The sequence below is a fragment of the Anas platyrhynchos genome, chromosome 26 (assembly GCF_047663525.1).
Source record: "Anas platyrhynchos isolate ZD024472 breed Pekin duck chromosome 26, IASCAAS_PekinDuck_T2T, whole genome shotgun sequence".
Taxonomy (NCBI): domain Eukaryota; kingdom Metazoa; phylum Chordata; class Aves; order Anseriformes; family Anatidae; genus Anas; species Anas platyrhynchos.
Window position 1 is genome coordinate 1,815,692 of NC_092612.1, and position 8,958 is coordinate 1,824,649.

Sequence of the window (8,958 nt, forward strand, 5' to 3'; positions counted from 1 at the left end):
TTTCGGAGCAACCCCACCGAAGCCCCCCCCCAAACAACACCAGGATCCAAACCCACTACGGGGACACGGGGGGGTGTGTGGGGGGGCGTCCTCACTGGGGACCCCCCTTTGGTAGAAACCCCAATTTAATAGGGCCCCCCCTTTTAATAGCCCCCCCCTTTCATAACAACCCCACTGAACCCCCCCCAAGCACACCAGGAGCCAAACCCAGGACACACACACGGGGGGGGGCGTCCTCACCAGGGACCCCCCCCCACTTTCATAGCGACCCCCCCCTTTTGTGGCAACCCCCCCTTTTCACAGCAACCCCACCGCCCCCCCCCACCCCCTATAGGACCCCCCCCCCACCCCACGGGGGGCATCCTTACAGCACCCCCCCATTTCCCTACCCCCCCCCACCCCCTACACCCCCCAGTTTTTCCCTACACCCCCCCTTCCCCCAAAAAAAACCCCAATCCCCCCCAAACCCCCCTACAACCCCCCGCCACCCCCACTGCTCGGAGACGCCCCCCCCCCCCGCACCCCTCCCCCTCGCTCCCCTAAACCCCCCCCCCCCCCTCCCCCACACCCCCCCACCCTCCCCACCCCCAAAACCCCGTCTCTACCCCCAAACCCCTTCCCCCAACCCCCAAACCCCCCCAACCCCCCAACACCCCCCCATAAAAACCCCACAAACCCCCCCAACCCCCCCCTCACCCCTTACCCCCTCCCTCCCCCTCCGGCCCCCCCCCCACCCCCTAACCCCTCCCCCCCCCCTGAAATCCTTTCTCAAAACCCCCCCAAAATCCCGTCCCCCGCCCCCCCCCCCCCCACATTTTACCTGTCCCAGGGCTGCTTGGAGGCGGCCCCAGGCTCACGGCGCCCCCCCCCCGCGCCCCCCCCCTACCCCACCCCGGCGCCTTTGGGGGGCTCCGCTCTCAGGGCTCCGGGAGCCGCTGCCGCCTCCTCCCCGTTTCCATCCTCGGGGTGGTGGGGTGTCCCCGTGGCCCCCCCACCCCCCAAAAAAAAAAAAAGAAACAAACCCCCGGCCGCTGCCCCCCCCCCTCGCGCCGCGGGGGCCGGGCCGAGGGAGAGGCCGCGGGGCCGCTCCCAATCCCCGCGCGCGGCCGCGGCGGCTGCGGGGCGGGGGGAGGGGAAAGGGAAAAGGGGGGGGGGTTAAAGGGAGGGGGGGGGTTAAAGGAGGGGGTTTGGGGGGTTATGGGGGGGTTAAAGGGGGGTTTGGGGGGGTATAGGGGAAATAGGGGGGGGGTTGGGGGCATCAGGGGTGGGGGGGGGTTGGGAGATGAGGGGGCCGGGGGCGGGGGGGTTTTATAGGGAAAAAGGGGGGGGGTTAAGGGAGGGGGGGGGGTTAAAGGAGGGGGTTTTGGGGGGTTATGGGGGGGTTAAAGGGGGTTTTGGGGGGATATAGGGGAAACGGGGGGGGTTGGTGGATTAGGGGGCGGGGGGGGGGGTTGGGAGATCTAGGGGGCCGGGGGGGCGGGGGGGGTTTTATAGGGGAAAGGGGGGGGGTTTGGGGGGTTAAGGGGGCGGTTAGAGGGGGTTAGGGGGGGGTTTGGGGGGTTGTAGTGGGGGAAATAGGGGGGGGTTCGGGGGGGTATAGGGGAAAGTGGGGGGGGTTTGGGGGCGTTTAGGGGGCGGGGGGGGGTTGGGACGAGGGGGCCGGGGGCGGTTGGATTTATAGGGGAAAAGGGGGGGGGTCAAGGGAGGGGGGGGGGTTAAGGACAGGGTTTTGGGGGTTATGGGGGGGGTTAAGGGGGGTTTTGGGGGGGATATAGGGGGGAAACGGGGGGGTTGGGATCAGGGGCGGGGGGGGTTGGAGACTGAGGGGGCCGGGGGCGGTTGGGGTTTTGACACAGGGAAAAAAGGGGGGGGTTGGGGTTAAGGGGGGGGTTCAGGGGGTTATGGGGGGGGTTAGGGGGTTATAGGGGAAAATAGGGGGGGTTTGGGGGGGGTTATAGGGAAAGGGGGCGGGGGTGGGGGCGTTTAGGGGGCGGGGGGGGGTTGGGGGACTAGGGGGCCGGGGGCGGTTGGGTTTATAGGGGAAAAGGGGGGGTTTGGGGGGGTTATAGGGGAAAGGGGGGGGTTGGGGGGTGTTTAGGGGGCGGGGGGGTTGGGGAGATGAAGGGGGCCGGGGGGCTGGTTGGGTCTATAGGGGAAAAAGGGGGGGTTTGGGGGGTTATAGGGGAAAGGGGGGGGATTGGGGGACACTTGGGGGGCGGGGGAGTTGGGGGGTTATAGGGGGTTGGGGACATTTGGGGGGCGGGGGGGTTGGGGACGCTTAGGGGCGGGGGGGGTTAGGGGGTGAGGGGGTGGTTGGGGTTTTATAGGGGAAAGGGGGGGGGCGTTGGGGACACTTGGGGAGGGGGGGTTGGGGTTTTATAGGGGAAAAGGGGGGTTGGGGGCGTTTAGGGGGCAGGGGGGGGTTGGGAGATGAGGGGGCCGGGGAGGGTGGTTGGGTCTTATAGGGGAAAAGGGGGGGTTTAGGGGGTTATAGGGGAAAAGGGGGGGATTGGGGGACACTTGGGGGGCGGGGGGGGTTGGGGGACAAGGGGAGTGGGGGGTGGTTGGGGTCTTGTAGGGGAAAGAGGGGGGGTTGGGGTATTAAAGGGGAAAGAGGGGGGGATTTGGGGACACTTGGGGGGCAGGGGGGTTGGGGTTTTATAGGGGAAAGAGGGGAGTTTGGGGTCCTGTAGGGGCAGCAGGAGGCTGGGGTCCTATAGGGGCAGTGGGGTTTTGGGGTGCTTTGGGGGTGGTGGGGTTTGGGGTCCTATAGGGGCAGCAAGGATTTGGGGACCCTCAGGGCCACATGGGGGTGGGGGGGTCAGAGGCACCGATTTGGGGAGCCTCGGGGGACAGCGGGGATTTAGGGTCCTTTGGGGGACAGCAGGGATTTGGGGGGCCTTTATGGACAGCATAGGGGGGGCAGAGGCACAGCGCTGATTTGGGGATCTAGAGGGCCAGCAGGGATTTGGGGAACCCACAGGGACATCAGGGATTTGGGGGACCATTGGGGTCAGCAGTGATTTGGGGGAACCTTTAGGGCCAGCAGGGATTTGGGGGACCCACAGGAACAGCAGTGATTTGGGGAACCTATGGGGTCAGCAGGGATTTGGGGGACCTGTAGGGACAGCAGTGATTTGGGGGACCCACAGGGACATCAGGGATTTGGGGGACCATTGGGGTGAGCAGGGGGAACCTATGGGGTCAGCTGGGATTTGGGGGACCCACAGGGCCAGCAGTGATTTGGGGACTCTAGTGGGAAGCACAGATTTAGGCACCCACACAGATACCAAGAGGGGGGGACACAGAGGATATGGGGGATATTTGGGGGACCCTCGGGGACACCCAGATGTGGGGACAGCACCGATTTGGGGGGCTCCAGGGGGACACCGGGGGTTTTGGGTCCACAGCGGGATCCCAATGGCTGGGGGGGGGGGGCAACCAGAAGGACATCGGGGATTTGGGGCCCCACAGGGACATCACGGATTTGGGGCCCACAGACGCATCCTGGGCATGGGGGGCACCGTGGTGGGGGGGGGTGGGGGTCACCCCAATTTCCCCTATTTCCCCCCCCCCCCCCGCAGAATTCCCAGCAGGAAACCCAAGGCAAAGTGAAAATGAAAACGAGCGGGGGCCCTGTCTCGGGACCCCTGGGAGCGAGCGGTGGCCGCCGGGATCGCGCCCCCCCCCCAAACCCCACAGGCCTCCCAGCACCCCCCCCAGCACCCCCCCCCCACCCCCAAAAAATCCCTTTTTGGCAGCCGGGGTCCCTGGTTTGGGGTGCGGAGGTTTTTGGGGGCTTCTAGGGAGACGCCGAGCCCCTCGCTGCACAACGCTTTATTTGGGAGCCATGCGGGGGGCAAAGTTTGGGGTTTTTTGTATTTTTTTTTTTTGGGGGGGGGGTCATGGGGGAGGCGCGGGGCCTCGCTGCTTGCTCTGCCCCCCGGCTGCTCACCCTAGGGGGCTGCAGAGCCCAGCTGGGGGGCTGGGGGGCACGGCTGGGTGCTGCGAGGGAGTTCTGTCCCTCCCTCCTGCTGGGGACCCCCCTTTTTGCCCTGTGGGCAGCTGCGGGCTGTGGCGCCCGTGCGGCCTTCTTCTTCATCCTCCTCCTCCTCTTCCTCCTCCTCTTCATCCTCCTCATCCTCATCCTCCTTCTCCACGTGGGGGTTCCGGTCACGGCGGAGCCCCCGAGGAGCCCGGGAAGGTTTGGGGGGCAGTGAGGACCCAACGGAAGGGTTCGGTTTGGGGAGCCCCCCGGGGTTGGGGGCTCCCAGCTGGGGTGGGGGCAGCAGCGGCAGGGGGCGGGGGGGGTGCAGGACGTGGCTGGGAAGGGGGCCCAGTCTCGTAGGGGTCAGCAGAGGGTGGGAAAGCGGCCAGGGGAACTCCTCGGGGTGGCAGCAGGAGCCCCCCAGGCACGGGGGGATGTGAGCGCAGCCCTGCCAGCAGCCAGAGGGACGGGGGCACCCTGAGAGCCTGGGTGCCGGCAACCCCAGGTGCTCCCCCCCCACCTCCCCCCCACCCCACCAACCCCCCCCCCCCCGTCCCCTTCTTTCCTTGCGCCTCGCCTGGGCCCCTGCACCCTGCGCCCCCCCCCCCGTGTCCCCGCCCCACGCTGGTAGTGCTGCTGTGGGACCGGCAACGGCACCGCCGGCACCCGGCCCTGCTGAGAGCACCCGGGGGGCAGAACCACTGCACCCAACACACAGCACCCAGAGACACAGCACCCACTGCACCCAGCACCCAGCGACCCTGGACACAGCGACCCGGCACCCACCGCCCCTGGCACCCACCACACCCGGCACCACCTCCACTGGCACCCACCGACCCAACACCCACTAACCCAGCACCCACTGACCCAGCACCCACCGACCCCAGCACCCACTAACATCACACCCACCAACCCCAGCACCCACCAACCCCTGGACCCACTGACCCAGCACCCATCTGCCCTGGCACCTACCAGCCGCCGGCACCCACCTCCGCCAGCACTCACAGACTCCAGCACCCACCAGCCCCGGCACCCATCAACCCAGCACCAACCTCCCCTGGCACCCACCGACCCCAGCACCCACTGCCCCTGGCACCCACCACCCCCGGCACCCACCAACCCAGCATCCACCTCCACCACCACCCACCAGCACCCATCTACCCCAGCACCCACCAACCCCAGCACCCAGCAACCCCATCACCCATGAACCCAGCACCAACCTTCCCTGGCACCCACCAAACCAGCACCCACTCCACTGGCACCCACTGACCCCAGCACCCACCAACCCAGCACCCACCTCCCCCAGCACCCACCAACCCCAGCACCCACCAACTCAGTACCCACCTTCACCAGCACCCAGCGACCCAGCACCCAGCGACCTGGCACCCACAGACTCCAGCACCCACCAACCCGGCACCCACTGACCCCGGCACCCATCTCCACCGGCACCCACCCACCCTAGCACCCATATACCCTGGCACCCACCTCCCCCAGCACCCACCGGCACCCATCTACCCTGGCACCTACTGACCCTAACACCTACTTACCCTATCACCCACCTCCCCCAGCACCCACCGCCCCCCACCCCAGGTACCTCCTTGGGTCCCTCCCCCGGCTGGGTGGAGCAGCAGCGTGCGCAACGTTGGCACGGGCTGGGTGCACGAGGTGGGCCCACCCCAGCCGTGCCCACCCTGAGCTGTGCCCACCTTGAGCCATGCCCCCCCCGGCTGGTGCCCCCCCATGCCCCCCCCAAAAAAACTTACGGCTCTTCTCCAGCACCTCAGGGTGCAGTGGGTGCCGGTGGACCCCGTGCCCACACCAACGGCTCCACCAGCGCGCGCTGGCTCAGCACCACGTTCTGCACGAACTGCGGGGACCAACGGGGCCGTGACAGCTCCGGGGACAGGGACCGTGCCCCCCCCTGGGGTCTGAGCTCCCACACCTGGTGGGCAGGGTGGGGGGCGCCAGTAGGGGGGGGCAGCGTGCGTCCCACAGCGGGCAGTTGACGAAGATGAGCTTGCTGAAGTTGAACCTGTAGGTGAAGCGCTTGCCCTTGGTCTTGTGCAGGATGCGCTTGTTGTAGTAGTACCTGGGGGGAATTGGGGGGGGGGCGACGCACTCCGGGGGGTCGGTGGGCACGTAGATGGATGGGTGGGGGGGTTTAATGGGTCTCTGGGGATGTGGAGAGCTGTAGGGACCCCCTGTTGTGTTCCTGCTGTCCCCATCCAGGGGCTGTGCGCATGGGGCCGGGACTTTGCGCTCCTGTGGCCACCGCGTCCCCGAGGGCTCTCGGTGTCCCCAATGGCTCACGGAGTCCCCAGGGCTCTTGGTGTCCCCAGGGGATCTTGGTGTCCCCCAGGGCACTCAGTGCCCACCCCCCCAGGGTTTTCAGTGTTCCCCAGAGCTCTCAGTGTCCCCAAGGGCTCTTGGTGTCCCTGAGGGCACTCGGTGTCCCCGAGGGCTCTTGGTATCCCTGAGGGCACTCGGTGTCCCCAAGAACTCTCTTGGTGTCCCCAAGGGCTCTCAGTGTCCCCAAGGTCTCTTGGTGTCCCCAGGGGTCTCAGTGTCCCCCAGGGCTCTCGGTGTCCCCCAGGGCTCTCGGTGTCCCCAAGAACTCTCTAGGGATCCCCAGGGCACTCAGTGTCCCTGAGGGCACTTGGTGCCCCCAAGAACTCTCTTGGTGACCCCGAGGGCTCTCAGTGTCCCCCAGGGCTCTGGGTATCCCCAAGGCCTCTCGGTGTCCCCAAGAAATCCCTCGGTTGTCCCCAAGGTCTCTCAGTGTCCCCAAGGGCTCTTGGTGTCCCCGAGGTCTCTTGGTGTCCTTGAGGGCTCTTGGTGTCCCCAAGGGCTCTTGGTGTCCCGAAGGTCCTCAGTGTTCCGAAGAGCTCTCAGTATCCCCGAGGGCTCTGGGTGTCCCCAGGGTCACTCAGTGTCCCCAGGGGCTCTTGGTGTTCCCAGAAATCTCTTGGTGTCCCCCAGGACTCTTGGTGTCCCCAGGGAACTCAGTGTCCCCCAGGGCTCTCGGTGTCCCTGAGGGCAACTCGGTGTCCCCAAGAACTCTCTTGGTGTCCCCCAGGACTCTCGGTGTCCCCAAGGGCTCCTCGCCCCCCCCCCCCCCCCCCATTCCCTGCGGCACCTGAGGGCCCGGCTCAGCTTGTCGTAGTTCATCTGGGGCTTTGCATTTCCGCCGGCCCCACAGCCGCGCCACCTCGTCGGGGTCCTTGATGACGAACTCCCCGTACTCGCCCTGCTGCCAGGCGATGACATGGCGGAACTCCTCCTTCTGCAGCAGCTCCAGGATGAAGTGCCAGAGCTGGATCTGCCGCGAGCCGGGGCTCGACTCGGCCTTGTACGCCCAGTCGGGGAAAGCCAGCCCTGGGGGGGCGAGCGGCGCGCGCTTAGAGCCCCCACCGGTGATGCCCCCGCTGCCCCCAACCCCGTGGGGTGGAGCGCTGGGGGCACTGGGTCCCGCTGGGCGCTCCCCAGTTTCTCCCAGTTTGGCCGCGCTGGGCGCTCACCTGGTACCCAGTAGGAGCCGGGCAGGGTGGGCAGCGGGGGGGGCACGCAGCCGCACTGCATCCCGCAGCCTGCGGGCAGAAAGCAGAGGGGCAGGGGGGTCCCCAACCTGTCCATGCCGTGTCCCCTCGTGGGGACGGTCACCTCCTCGCCCACAGGGCTGAACTGGGGGGCACTGGGGAGGGAGGGGGGGGGGCTGCAGTGTCGTGGTTGGGGGTCTTGGGGGGTCCCGGGGCCACCAGCCCTTAGGATGGAGGATGCAGGAATTGGGACGGGGAAAACCCAGGATTTGGTCACCCCTGGCGCAGCAGCAGGGCAGATGGAGGGGTGCAGGTGGCACCCAGCACCCCAACAGGTTAAAACCCTCCAAATTCCCTGTTTTTCCTCTTTTCTGGAGCAGCTGGGGGGGGCATTTTGGGCCTCCCCATGTCCCAAAGCACCGCCGGTCCCCGGGGCACGGCCGCATCCTGCCCCACTCACCTGCGGCACCGCTGGGGACCCCGTCCTGGGCAGGGCGAGAGAAAGCATCTGAGGGTCTTAGGGAGAATCACTCCATATATACGGGGAGGGGTGGGTTACGTGTAAATCTTCTTACCCCCCCCCGGCAGGAGCAGAGAAATTGCTGGAAAGGTGCAGGGGGAGCGGGGCTGGGCACTCAGGGGGCTCCCACGGTTGGATCCTGCCCCACAGCCCCCCCCCGGTCCCTGCTCCCCCCCCCCCCCGTGCTGGAGGAAATTTCCTCCCGTGGAGGAGGGAATTAGCTCAGATAGAGGAGGAAATTTGGGGCATGGAAGGGAAAAGGATGGAGAGACCGAGCCCCGCCGGGGCGCATCCCCTCGTGTTTGTTGGTGCACGGGAGGACGAGGGCTCGATGCGCCGTGATTTATCCGAGCGTGATTTGAGATTCAAGGGAAAACGGGGAAAAAAAAAAGGGAAAAAAAAAATGGAAAAAAAAGGGAAAAAAAAAAGGGAAAAAAAAAGGGATGGGGGCGATGGGAGGTGGCGGAGGGGAGCTCGCCCCGTGCCGTGCCCCTCGGGCGGGCTCGCTGCGGGCTCAGCCATGGGCCCGGCGCCGTCCCAGACGGGTAAATACAAGCGGGGCAATGCCGGGGTGTTTGGATTCGAGCAGAAATGCAAACAGGCCCCTGAGAACAGCAGATACAAAGGGCAGGAGGCGAAAAACCGCCCCGAGGGCTTGCTCGGCACCAAGCGGTTATGAAAATGACTTCTTGCCTTTTCTTCTTGCCTTTTCTTTCCTCCTTGTTTGCTCTCCTCATTTGCTTTTCTCTCCCCGCTTCTTTATTCTCCCTCATTAGCCGGGGCCTCGCCGCCTCTTTCAAGTCTCGCCGTGCCCAGGGCTGTGGGGTTAGGGCGCTCCCCCCCAAAAAAAAGCCCTTTGGGGACCCCAGGGTGCGGGGCTGTCACCCTGGGGTGCCCCATGCAGGGGCAGAGGG